Source organism: Balaenoptera musculus, chromosome 3, assembly GCF_009873245.2.
Source record: "Balaenoptera musculus isolate JJ_BM4_2016_0621 chromosome 3, mBalMus1.pri.v3, whole genome shotgun sequence".
Taxonomy (NCBI): domain Eukaryota; kingdom Metazoa; phylum Chordata; class Mammalia; order Artiodactyla; family Balaenopteridae; genus Balaenoptera; species Balaenoptera musculus.
The window spans coordinates 147406581-147419420 of NC_045787.1; positions in this window are offsets into that span (position 1 = coordinate 147406581).

Sequence of the window (12840 nt, forward strand, 5' to 3'; positions counted from 1 at the left end):
TGGGACCCTGGTTGTCTGGAATCTTTCTCTTTAGGGAAAGAAGCAGGAAAAGAGGAGTGCGAGCTGGAAAGGAGGACTTGGGTCTCTCAGCTGACAGCTCCATTATACTGCTTTTGAGAAAATACGATTTTCAGTTCCTTGATTATTTCCCCTTTGCCCTAATGAACGGCAAACTGTAGGCAAAGTGACCCAGGCACAGAGTGGGATAGTAGAGACCACATAGGTTTTGAAGTCAGGCAAAGCTGGGCTCAAACCCCAAAGACAGGAGCCACCAGGGTTAAGGACGTGGCTCTGGGGTGAGACGCCCAGGATTTCTGTCCCTTTGCCACCGCTGGCTGAGTGACGTTGGCCACAGCAGGTAACCTCTGAGTATCTGTGGTCTCATTCATCAGAAGGGACAAATAATAATACCTCCATCATCGGGTTGAGGTGAGGATTAAATGAGGCAATCATAAACACACACACACCCCAGCTATAAACATTAGAGACTCTCATTATCGTCACCATTATTGCCCCACATCTGGCCATTGCTGGCAGCAACTACCTCGGGAAGGTCCCTTCCCCTCTGCGATATTACACCCTACCCCACCCATCTCTGTATGGAGGGGATGGTGAGGAACAAGAGATGTGAACGCCCAGTGCCCCGCGGGCTGCAGCAGCGCCTCCTGGCGGCCCCTCCCCGCTGCCACACTCACCCTGCTGCAATTCTCCCCCTGCAGCTAGAGTGGAACAGAAATCTGGCTTTGCCAGGCTTTGCTAAAACCCTCCAACAGCTTCCCTTGGCCCTGGGGATAAAATCCGCGCTCTTCCCCAGGCCCGGGCGCCTAGCGTGTTCTAGCCCCGGCTCCCACCTCAACCTCCTCTCCTTTTTCTCTCCGTCTCCATCATGCCCTCCAGCCACGCAGCGGACGAACCTCTCTCCTTCCTCCAACGCAAGCCCCCTTTCCTCGCGCAGGGTCATCGCGCTCGTTTTTTTCCTCCTGTGAGAAATTATCCACCTGCCCTGCTCTGCCTCCTTCCGCGCTTCAACTCGACTCAGAACAGACCAGGGTCCTCATTCACCCTTTGGGACTTAGATTAAACATCACCTCCGAGAGAACTTCCTGAATCACTCTTTCTAAAGATTCCCCCCGCCCCGACTCACCATCATCACACTTGATTTGTTATCAGAAGCGCTCCTTCTGACTAGCATTTATTACACTGTCTAATTATCACGCTATATAATTTGTGTACCTGCGTTTTTGGGTAGGGGAGACAAACGCTGTCTTAATCATATTGTGTCCTTAGGACTTGTCACGCACCTTGCACATCGTAAGTGCTTAATAAATGTTTGCTGAGTGGATGACGCACAGGATCCTGACGTTAGTTCTCTTTCCCAGGCCGGCTCTCAAAACTGCCACTAAGAGGATGGCTGTGCTGCAATGGGGCCCCAAGCCTAAGGTATTTCCCAAGCAAAATAGAGATTGGAATGCTCGATAAAGGCAGCTCAGAGTCCTCAAATGCTAACGGGCGCCAAGTTCACCTGGGGATATTGCTCAAATGTGGGTTCTGGTTCAGCCCCCCTGGGAGCCTGAGACTCTGCACTTCTAACAAGTTTCTCAGACCACGCTGGAGGCTGGAGAAAGAAGCAAGTCCCTGTGGAAGCCTTGGAGTAACAAGGACAGGGATAGTGTGTGTGCTGAGAGAAGAGAGTCTGGCTGGGTAATGGAGGCAGCTTCTGGACAGGAGACTGGGGGACCCAGGCCCCCGGGGGGAGGTAGGGGGAGGAGCAAAGAGCTGGTCTCTCCTGAGGCTAGAACAGACCAGCCAGATACAGCGAGAGGCTGGGAGCTGCTATGTTTTAGAATTTGCCTCAGTCCCAGAGCGAGAATTCTGTCCAGGAGTTTGCTCATTCATTTATTCATTCATTTCGTCAACAAATATTTGCACATTATTCTGAGGATACTGTGGGGATGAGACACATAAAGTCTCTGTCCTCTTGGCATTTACATTCTGGGGACAAAGACCTGGATTTGAGCCCTCAGCTGTGTGTGTGTGTGTGTGTGTGTGTGTGTGTGTCTATGTGGTTTTGGTGAGTCATTTCAGTAATCTGAGCCCTAGTGAAATGTGATGCCCACACCCAGCATTGGGAGTTGTTGGGTGGATCTCAGGAGAAAATGCCTTACAAAGATAAGGTATTATAATTATTCTCAGAACCACTAATCTGAATTCTGAACTTGCTCTCTGTTAGCCAAAGGTGGCAATCTGCAAAGGAGAATCATATCAAGAAGTTTTCTTATTCATTCAATCATTCATCCAAGTGTTTGCCCTGTTTTGCCCTGTTCTATACTCTGGCGATATTATGGGGGCAAAGCCATGAAAGTCCCTATCTTGTTGGCATTTATATTCAGAAGAGGAAATCAGACAATCGCCAAGTAAGCACATATATATACAAGAAAATGTTATTACTGTTAGTGTTATGAGAAAAACGAAACTGGATAATATGGTGGAGACTGGGAAGGGGCTACTTGAACTGGGGAGATTAGAGAAGGCATCTCTGACAGGTGAGATTTAAGCTGAGATATGAATAATACGAGAAAAACTAGCCATGCCAAAATCTGAGGAAAAAGTATTCTGGGCAGGGGGAACAGCATAGGCAAAGGTCCTGAGGCAAGACTGAGCTTGATATATCAAGGCTGTGACAAGAGGGAGGGGTCATGAGATGAGCTCAGAGAGGTCAAGGGGCCAGATAAGGCAGGGCCTTGTTAGCCAGGGTAAAAACTTTGGATTTTATTTTAAATTAGATGGAGAGCCACTGAAGAGTTGCTGCAGCAGAGGGATGGGAAGTGATCAGTGATCACTCTGGCAATTGCATGGAGAATAGATTGTAGGGGAGCAAGAGTGGGAGAAGAACCATTTGGAAGGGGATGGCAGTGATCTCCGTGAGTGATGGTTGTGGATGACGGTGAATGTCAGTGGATGTCAGTGGATGACACTGGCTTGAGAAAATGTGGGGAGTGAGAAAGATATCTGAGAATGACTTGGATTTTGGCAAAATCCCACATGCTGCACTATTTTTGGAGGAGATACAATTTACCATGCAGTACTAACCCCACTCCCTTGGAACACTTCGGCAAAGGCAAAACCTTTGTGAAAGCAGGAGGAAACAAGGCCCATCCTAATGCTACCCAGATACACAGAAGCTTCAGAAAGGAGGGTATTGATTACAAAGGGCAGTCTTTACCCCAGTCCCCTCCCTGTCCTCTGAAGTCTAATTGAAATGCTTGGCTTGTATGAAAGGGCACTAGAGATCCTGCTTTAACAAGTAACGAGTGGCACTTAGTGGCATTGAACAGGCTCTAATTCTGATTAAGCGTTATTCTGATTCGGAGAGGGTATATGAAAGGAAGACAAGATAGATGGAGGACATAGATAACTAATCTTAGATATCAGGCTCAAAAACCAAGAGCTGAGGCGTGTGTGTGTGTGTGTGTGTGTGTGTGTGTGTGTGTGTGTTGGTTTAGTGGTGGTGAGGCAGCAGGGGAGGGGGAAAGGGCTCAGTTTCCCTGCTACCAGGTCTAGAGGATTCTCTCTCAATTCCCCATAGGGTGGAGTCCTCCCATCCATTTGGTCCCAACAAACTGAGTGTTAGGCTAGGTCCCCTGGGACCCAAGATCCTCTCATTCACAAAGGGCCAAAAATGGAGACAGTTGACATTAAACAATGGCCATAGAGATCCAGTGACAAGTAGGAGAACAGAATCGAGCCATCACACACCTTTAAGCTCAGGGCCATTCCTCTGCTTGTAACACAAAGAGTCCAGTCTTAAAAGTAACTCCTGGGATTTCTTGGAGAAAAGCATAATTCTGTTACATTGTATTTTGGGGGTTAACAGCATTTATTTGTTTGATGTAAGCATTTAAAACGTATCACAATTTCTTCATTTAAAAATAAAGTATACCTTTTCCCTTGCCTCCCTCCTCCTGCTATGGAATGGGCCTGGGCTTCTTTCTTTCTTGAAGTCCTGGGGTTAGCTTTTGGAAAGTCAGGGTGGGCTTGGCAGCAAGAACCATTTCAGACCCCAAACCCATTCCCCTCTCAGGAACACGGTGGAAGCTGCCAGAAGCGTGTGGCAGAGCCAGTGGAGAAGGAAGGAACAACATTTCAGGCGCAGATGAGGTGGGAAGGCCCTTTTCTGACAGTCATCTGTGGCTATCTCCTCAGGGGACCATATGTCCCCATGCCTGCTGCTGGCCAAATGGAATTCAAGACTAGGAATATGCATCTTTTGCTTTTCTGCTCCTGCAGCAGTTTGATGAGGGGTGGGGGGAGGGAGGAGCAAATCATCTCTTTTGCTGGCTGAAAAGACGTCTTGCACAGTTGCTCCCGGTCTTTCTATGCAGGGCACGCCCCAGGCAGGCGCTGAACTTCTCCACCAGCCCGGCGGAGCAGCGGGGGCCACGCACTCCACAGCGCCTAGGGATTAGAAACGCACTTTCTCCAAGCACCATTTTCAAAAAGCTCAACCGAAAAGAGTCGAGGTTTGAATTCAGACTATTCATTCCTTGGTAAATATAAAAATTGAGTTCTTTCGTTCTGGAAATGGGGGGAAATAAAGGGAGAGATGATTTTATCTGGGAGGTGCGACTGCCACCTGGTGGCTGATGCTGACTGAGCAACTAAAAGGGCTGCTGACTTTAATGAGTCAGCCATTCAGTCATCTCTTCCCTCTTCTCAATTGTTTTCATGCGGAGAAGCTCGGTGGAGGGGAGGAGAGGGCTGGCCACCGCACAGTGGGATGGATGTTGTGATAGGGACAGTCCTGAGTAGGGGTTAAGGGCGTGAGTGCTGGAGCCACACTGCCCAGGTTTGATTCCCTGCTCTAAGACTTTTCTGTTGTGACTTTGGCTGAGCTGCTAAACCTCTTCTGTGCCTCTACTTCCTCATCTGTGAAGTGGGGCTAACACTTCCTATCTCATAGAGCGATTGTGAGACATAAACTACACACTCCATGCAAATGGTTAGCACAAATCTGGTGCACAGAAAGCATTCAGTTAAAGTTAGTTGGTGGTATGGTGTGGAGAAAAACATGGGGCTGTGGGCACCTTTGGACCTACTATGTGCTGGGCACGCTGTGGTGCATTGGGGATATGATGGTGAGCAGAAACATTGCCCTGATCTCATCAAGTTCATTGTCTGGAGGGATTCAGGCACAAGCAAGCAAATAACCACACGAAGAGCAAAATAGACATGGTCCTTACCCCCAGGGTCTAGCTGGGGAGTTAGACCTGTAAACGGGTGATTATAATTTGTAATAACTTTATTCCAGGATGGTCCTCAGTGCCCTAGGAGCACATAAGGAGCAACTAACCCATCTGGGGAGGGGCATGCCTTGTGAAGAAGGAGGCTGTAAGCTGGGTTCCGAAGGATGAGAAGGAGTAGCCAACGGAGGCAAGGAAAAGAGGGTTCGAGCAGAGTTAAAATACTGCTTGCAGTGGCTCACAGTGAAATCAGACTCAGTGCCTTTGAGGAACTGACAGAGGTTGGGTAGGGCTGGAGGCCAAGGGAGAGCTGGGATGAGGGTGAAGATGCAGGCAGGGGCCAGCTCCGCAAGGGCCCTACGAGGCCCCTGAAGGGGATTGCATTTTGTCTTCAGAGCAACGGGGAGCCATGGTGAGGTTAAGTCGGGAGAGCAAGGTCAGAAGTGGAGAATGACCTTGTCACGTCAGTGGAATGGCAGAGGTGGGACACCCTGGTACAAAGGGTTGATTATGCAGGAGGAAATGTTGGCTAGGTAAATGGTGGAATGAACGAGCACACTCTCCCCCTGTTACCAGAAGACTAAAGTCAAAGGAAGCTGGTGGAGCTGATGTGGGGAAGCTGGTGCCATCCCTTGGAAACACACTTAACGACAGGGGTGGCTTCTTTTGAAATGGCACCAACAAGGTGAGGTGGAGAACAGGAGAGAATTAGAGATCTGGCCTCTAATGCTAGCAGGGGAAATAAACAGCTCTTCCTCCATAGAGTTTTGACCTGTATGTAGCCACAGAAAATGAATGTTCATCTTCGCTAAGTGACTTAATAAAGAGAAACAGCTGCGCTGACAGAGAGACCCAACTGGGATTGGGACACGCCCATCCACCCTCGTTCTTAGGACTCAAGTCCAACCACCATCCTCCCCATCAGGTAGGACAGAGCGGAGAAGGCCACCGCCTGCCTGGCGGACACCAAAGGCATCGCTTGGGATTCCAAGACACGAGAAGGGACCGAGGGAGAAGCTCCTCCTGGGCAGGGTGGAGTTTTCTGAGGGAGAAGGTGAGTTCTGGGAGGTATGCAGGAGGCTGCATACAGGGAGGGGTGGGGCTGGAAGAGAGCAAGACCCAGGAAGGGAGGAAACTTGCCCTTTGCAAAGGTCTCGTGTGGAAGAGATGGTTCCTGTGGGATTTTTGCCCTACATTCCTTCTACTCTTGCCCTTTTGTAATTTGTCTGGCCATTCATTTAGTTACGGGCAGAGCTCATTCTATTGCACTTCATTTCATTGCGCTTCACAGATATTGCTTTTTTTACAAATTGAAGGTTTGTGGCAACCTTGCTCGGACAAGTCCATCCACTCCCTTTTTTTTCCAACAGCATTTGCTCATCTCCTATCTCTGTGTCACATTTTGGTAATTCTCACCATATTTCAAACTTTTTCATGATGATTATATCTGTTATAGTGATCAGTGATCTTTGATGTTACTACTACAACTCGCTGAAGGCTTCAGAGGATTAGCAACTTTGACCAATAAAGTATTTTTAAAGTATGTACATTTTTTAGACACAAGGCTATTGCACACTTAATGGACTACAGTATAGTGTAAACATAACTTTTATATGCGCTGGGAAACCAAAAAATTCGTGCGACTTGCTTTATTGCGGTATTCGCTTTATTGCGGTGGTCTGGAACTGAACCCACAATATCCCTGGGGTCTGCCTGTACTTCTTTATTAATACAACAAATGAAAGTGGAAGGCCTGTGTGTGTCAGGCACTGTGTTAGGCACCTGGGTACATGCTGTGGGAACAAAAGGGCCAAGGTCCTCACTCTCATGTAGCAATTGTGGGGTTGTGGGGAGAGGGTGGCACTCAATAAACAAGTAAACCACTAAATGAGAAAGACAGTTTCAGGCCATGGTGGAGACCATGTATGAAGGAGGGACTGGGGACAGGGGCTGCTTTGGACAGAGGGTCCCAGGGTGGGCGCTCTCAGGAGGGGCTTATAGGCTGAGAACTGAACGGTGAGAAGGTTCCGGCTATGTGAACCCCTTTCACCCACCAGGCTCTCTTGTCATCCTGCTGGTCGTCCCGTCAGTACCCATCCATGCTGATCTCGGGTGGAGCGCTGCGAAGGCCCCGGGTGACAGGAACAGTGACAGTGAGCTCTGTGATTGTTCCACATGAGTAGGCTCATGAGGCAGTGGATTCAGACTTCCCTACATTTGTCCCATCCCTGTTCTGGCCGGGGGAACTAGTTTGTGTCAGATCTGTTGACTCTTCCACCAAGCAAAAGATCAAATTCTGAATGAAAAAGGAAATGAAATCTGTTCAAAAGAATTGGAAAGCTACTGAGGTGGTAAGACCTTGAGGGGCCAAGGTTCCAGGGACAAGAAAAGCACTGCAATGACTCAATATTCAGCATAGCTTTCCCCCACCAGACATTGCTGGTTTATGAGTGGCAGCCTAGAGTCTGAGAAGTTGAGAAGAACTACAGGCAGACTTATGGGCTAAATGAACAAACCCTGGAGTCCAGGGCCAGCCAAGGAAGGTCCTAGTAAATGCCCTAGACTTTAAGTTGGGAGACCTGAAGATCTAAGCACTAAAGAGTAAGACCAAACAAGATATATACTCGCCTATGTAAAGACTGAAGCCAAAAAGAATATACAAATCAATTTTCACTGCAAAGTAAAGGAGCTGTTACAGTGGAGGATTACCGGACTGAATGTCAATATTATGACATAGTATGAGTGTGTTTCGTGTTTGGTAATTGCAATCATTGTTGCTTTTGTTGTGGTCATCCATGTACAATGCTTGGTGTCAGTCTATTTATCTCTTGTAAAAATAAAATACAGTGTGTGTGTGTGAAAAAAAAAAAAAAAAAAAGATTGAAGCCAAGCTATAAACAACTCAATTTCTGATAGGATTAAGATGAACTCCCCCTACCTTAACTGCCTGCCAGAAACAAAAGTAAATTGTAAAAGATAATATCATCCCAACCCTCCAATAAACTCTACAATTTTAATTATACAATATCTGGCATTTGGTTAAAAAAAATTCCCCATCACACCAGGATTAAAAAAATATCAGATAACCAAAACACAAGGGAGAAAAAAGTTGTTACAGTTATCATAATGGTATTGAAAATAACTCTGATCAACATTTCTAGAAAATATTCTGAAGAAATTCAGAAGAAGAAAACTCAGCAGAATGGAAATGGAAATTCTAGAAATGAAAAATATAATATTTGAAATTTAGAACTCAATAAGGGAGTTTAATGGCAGATTAGATGGTACTGCAGAGAGGATTAGTGAACTGCTATACTGATCAGTAGAAAATAACTAGACAGAAGCTTCAAGAGAAACAAGGACAGAGACTACAGACGAGAGCAAAAGAGATAAATGGAACTGAGTACAAAGATTTAACATGTGTAGTGGAGTCTCAGAAAAGAAGGGAAAGACTAGAGTAGAATTCACCAAAACTGATAAATGATAACAAATCACATATTCAAGAAGCACTATGAAGTCTAAGTAAGATAGATGCAAAGAAAATCATGCTCAGTTGTATCATAGTAAAATGTCTGAAAAGCAAAGACAAAACGAAAATCTGAAAAACAGGCAGAGGGAAAAAGAATGTATTACTTTCAAGTGGGGCAGTAATATGACGGACAGCTGACTTCTTGATAGAAATAGTAGAAGCCATAAGACAGAATGTATCAAAGTGCTGAAAGAAAATAGCTGGCAACCTTGAATTTTATACCCAGCAATGATATTGTTTAAAAATACAGTTATAAAAAAAGACATATCAAGTAAACAAAAACTAAGTGACTTCATCTCCAGTGGAACTATACTAGTGTAATGTGTAAAGGTTGTTCTTTAGGTAGAGGGAAAATAACCTCATTTGGAAGAATGGATATGTAAGAATGAATAAAAAACAATGAAAAGTGTAAATATATCAGAAAATCAAAATGAGTATTGACTATATAAAACAATAATAATTTTAATGTCTCATGGTGTTTAAAATATATTCTAGAATTTTAAAACATCTATATGCTGCTTACAATACACATTATAAACGTAAGAATGAAAAAGGTTGAAAGTAAAAGAATGAAAGAGATAACACCATGATACACTAACCACAAGAATATATGACAAGAATCAGCGTTAGAGAAAAAGAAACACTTCCTAAAGATAAGAGAGTCAAACTACCAAAACAATTCTAAATGTGTAGGCATCTAACAACAGTTAAAGACATATAAAGTAAATATTGATAAAACCAAAATGACAAATTCAGAGCCGTAGAGGGAAATTTTTAGCATACCCCTCTCAGTAACTGATAGAACAATCTGATAGGGCAAATAGATCAAAGAAAGATCAACAAGTATACTTGGAATAGGAAACCCAGATAAGACACTTCACAAATATGAACTAATTTTGTATATATATAACACTAGACACAACAACTACAGAATACACATACTTTACAAATGCATACAGATATTTCCCAAAAGTGGACCACATGCTGGGTCCTAAAGCAAGTCTCAGAAAATTTCAAAGGACTGAAATCATTCAGAGTATGGTCACTAACCACTATGGAATTAAGATAAAAATAAATAACAAAAAGTAGAGAGTTCCTAAATGCTTGAAAGTGAAACAATATATTTATCATAACCCATAGGTCTTATAAAAATTATAATAAAATATTTTGAACTGACTAGTAATGAAAATATGACATACAAAACTTGTGGGATGCAGCTAAAGCTATGTTCAGAGGAAAATGTACAGCGTTACCTGCTTGCATTAGAAAAGAAGAAAGCCTTAACATCAATGATTTAAGTATCCATCACAGGATATTATAAAAATAATTAGAAAACAATAGAAGGAATCAACAAAGTCAAAGTTGATTCCTTGAAAAGATTAATAAAATTGATAACTTACTGTCTTGATCAAATTTTAAAAAAAGAGAGCATAAATTAACAGTATCAGGAATGAAAAGGGATATCACAATGCTCCTAGAAACATTAAGAAGATAATGAAAACATATTTGAACATGTTTTTTGCCATCAAGTTTTAAAGGATAGGAGGAATGAACAAATTCATAGAACACAATTTATTGAAACCGACCCAAAAAGAAATAGAAAATCTGAATAATCTTATGATTACCAGAAACCTTACTCACAAAGAAAACTCCATGCCTAGATGTCTTCGATGATGAATTCTACGAAATACATAAGAAGCCATTCTCTCTCATGAACATAGAAGTAAAAAATCTAAACAAAACACAAACAAATCAAATTTAGAGGTATGTCAAACATATTAATTGATGATATGTTACAAACAAGTTGGACATATTCCAAAACGCAGGTTTGGTTTAACATTAGAAATCAATCAATGTAATACATCACATTTTCAGAATAAAGAAGTAAAAGAATTGTCTCAATAGATTTTAGCAAAAGCATCAGATAAAATTTAACACCAATTTATTACCAAAAACTCTTGGCAAATTAAAAATAGAAGGGAACTTCCTTAATCTGTTAAATGATATGACAAAAAACAAACAGCAAATGTTATACTTAATAGTGAAACACTGAAACTCTCCTTTAAGATCAGAAACAAGACAAGGATGTTCATTATCATCATTTGTATTCAATATTATATTGGAAGTTTTAGCCTGAATCAACTGGATATACATACAGACAAACAATTAATCTTGTCCCTCTACCTCATACTATTCATAAAAATCAATTCCAGGTGGATTGAGTATTTAAATGTGCAGATAAAACAGTAAAGCTCCTAGAAGATAACAGAGGAGAACATCTTGGAATAGTCAAAGGTTTATTTAACCAAACACAAGAAGTATAATACTAAAGAAAAACATTGATATATTGGACTACGTTACAGTTAAACTTTTTTATTTATTGAGTTTATAAAGAGAATAAAAAGGTGAAGCACAATTGAGAAGAAAATTTGCAATACATACAACTAACAAATAGCAAATATATAGAATATGTAAGGAACTCCTCTTAATGAATGCGAACATTATGAGAACCCCATATAGAAATAGACAAGAGGGACTTCCTGGTGGTGCAGTGGTTAAGAATCCACCTGCCAATTCAGGGGACACGGGTTCGAGCCCTGGTCCGGGAAGATCCCACATGCCGTGGAACAACTAAGCCTGAGTGCCACAACTACTGAGCCTGCACTCTAGAGCCCGAGAGCCACAACTACTGAGCCTGCATGCCACAACTACTGAAGCCTGTGCGCCTAGAGCCCGTGCTCTGCAACAAAAGAAGCCACCGCAATGAGAAGCCCGTGCACCGCAACTAGAGAAAAGCCCGCGCACAGCAACAAAGACCCAGTGCAGCCAAAAAAAAACAAAGAGAAATAGGCAAGAGATTAAAATGCAAAAGATAATATCCAAATGGCCAATGAGCTCAGCTTCACACATCATCAGGAAAATGCAAATTATAAGAAAGCAATACCACATTGTGATGGTTAATTTTACGTGTCAACTTGCCTAGGCCACAGTACCCAGATATTTGGTCAAACATGCTAGGTGTGTCTGTGAAGGTATTCTTCAGAGAAGATTAACATTTAAACCAGTAGATTTGGAGTAGAACAGATTACTCTCCATAATGTGGGTGGACCTCATTATGGTCTCAGTTGAAGGCCTTAATAGGAAAAACAGAAAAAGAATGATGTCTCATGAAGAAGGGTGGATTCTGTTAGCGGAAGGCCTTCAGACTTGAACTGCAGCATCAACTCTTTCCTGGGTCTCCAGCCTGCTGACCTATCCTGAAGATTATGGACTTGTCTACACAGACACACACACACACACACACACCCTATTGGTTCTTTTTCTCGAGAGTCCTAATGTACGCACCCATTAGAATGGCTGAAATGAAAAAGATTGACAACACCAAAGGGTGGTGAACATGTGGAGCAACTGGAATTCTCATACTTCGCTGGTGGGAGTGAAAACTGGTACAACCAATTCAGATTCCTGTCTGTCAGTAGCTGCTAAAGCTAAACATATGAATACCCTAAGCAATTCCACACTAAGGTACATATCGTATAACATATATTCAACTATATATATATAGTTGTTCCCAGCAGCACTACTGATTGATGATTACCCTAAATTGGAAACAACCAAATTTCCACCTACAGTGGAATGAATGAATAAATGGTAGTATATTCAAATGATGTATAAACTTATGCAATATCTTGTATTAACGTAACGAGTAAAAGAAGGCAAACACAATGGGCAAAACTAATTGATGCTGTTTATAATCAGGAAAGAAGGGAAAGGGATTGGGACTGGGCAAGGACGTGATGTGCTTCTGCAGTGCACCATTTCTTAACCTCAGCGGATACTACGTGGGTTTGTTCACTGCGTGAAAATCTATCCATATGTATACTGATGATTCGTGCACTTTTCTGCACATATTTATAATCCAATTTCTTGACGTTTAAGAGAGTATGTCTCTGTCACTGTCTATTACTTTGGGGAAGTCACTCTACATTTTGGAGCCCCAGATCCTCTGCTATAAAATGCTGTATGGATTTAGAGATGGTCCATGGTAAAGCTACTTGACCTGGTCTCTTC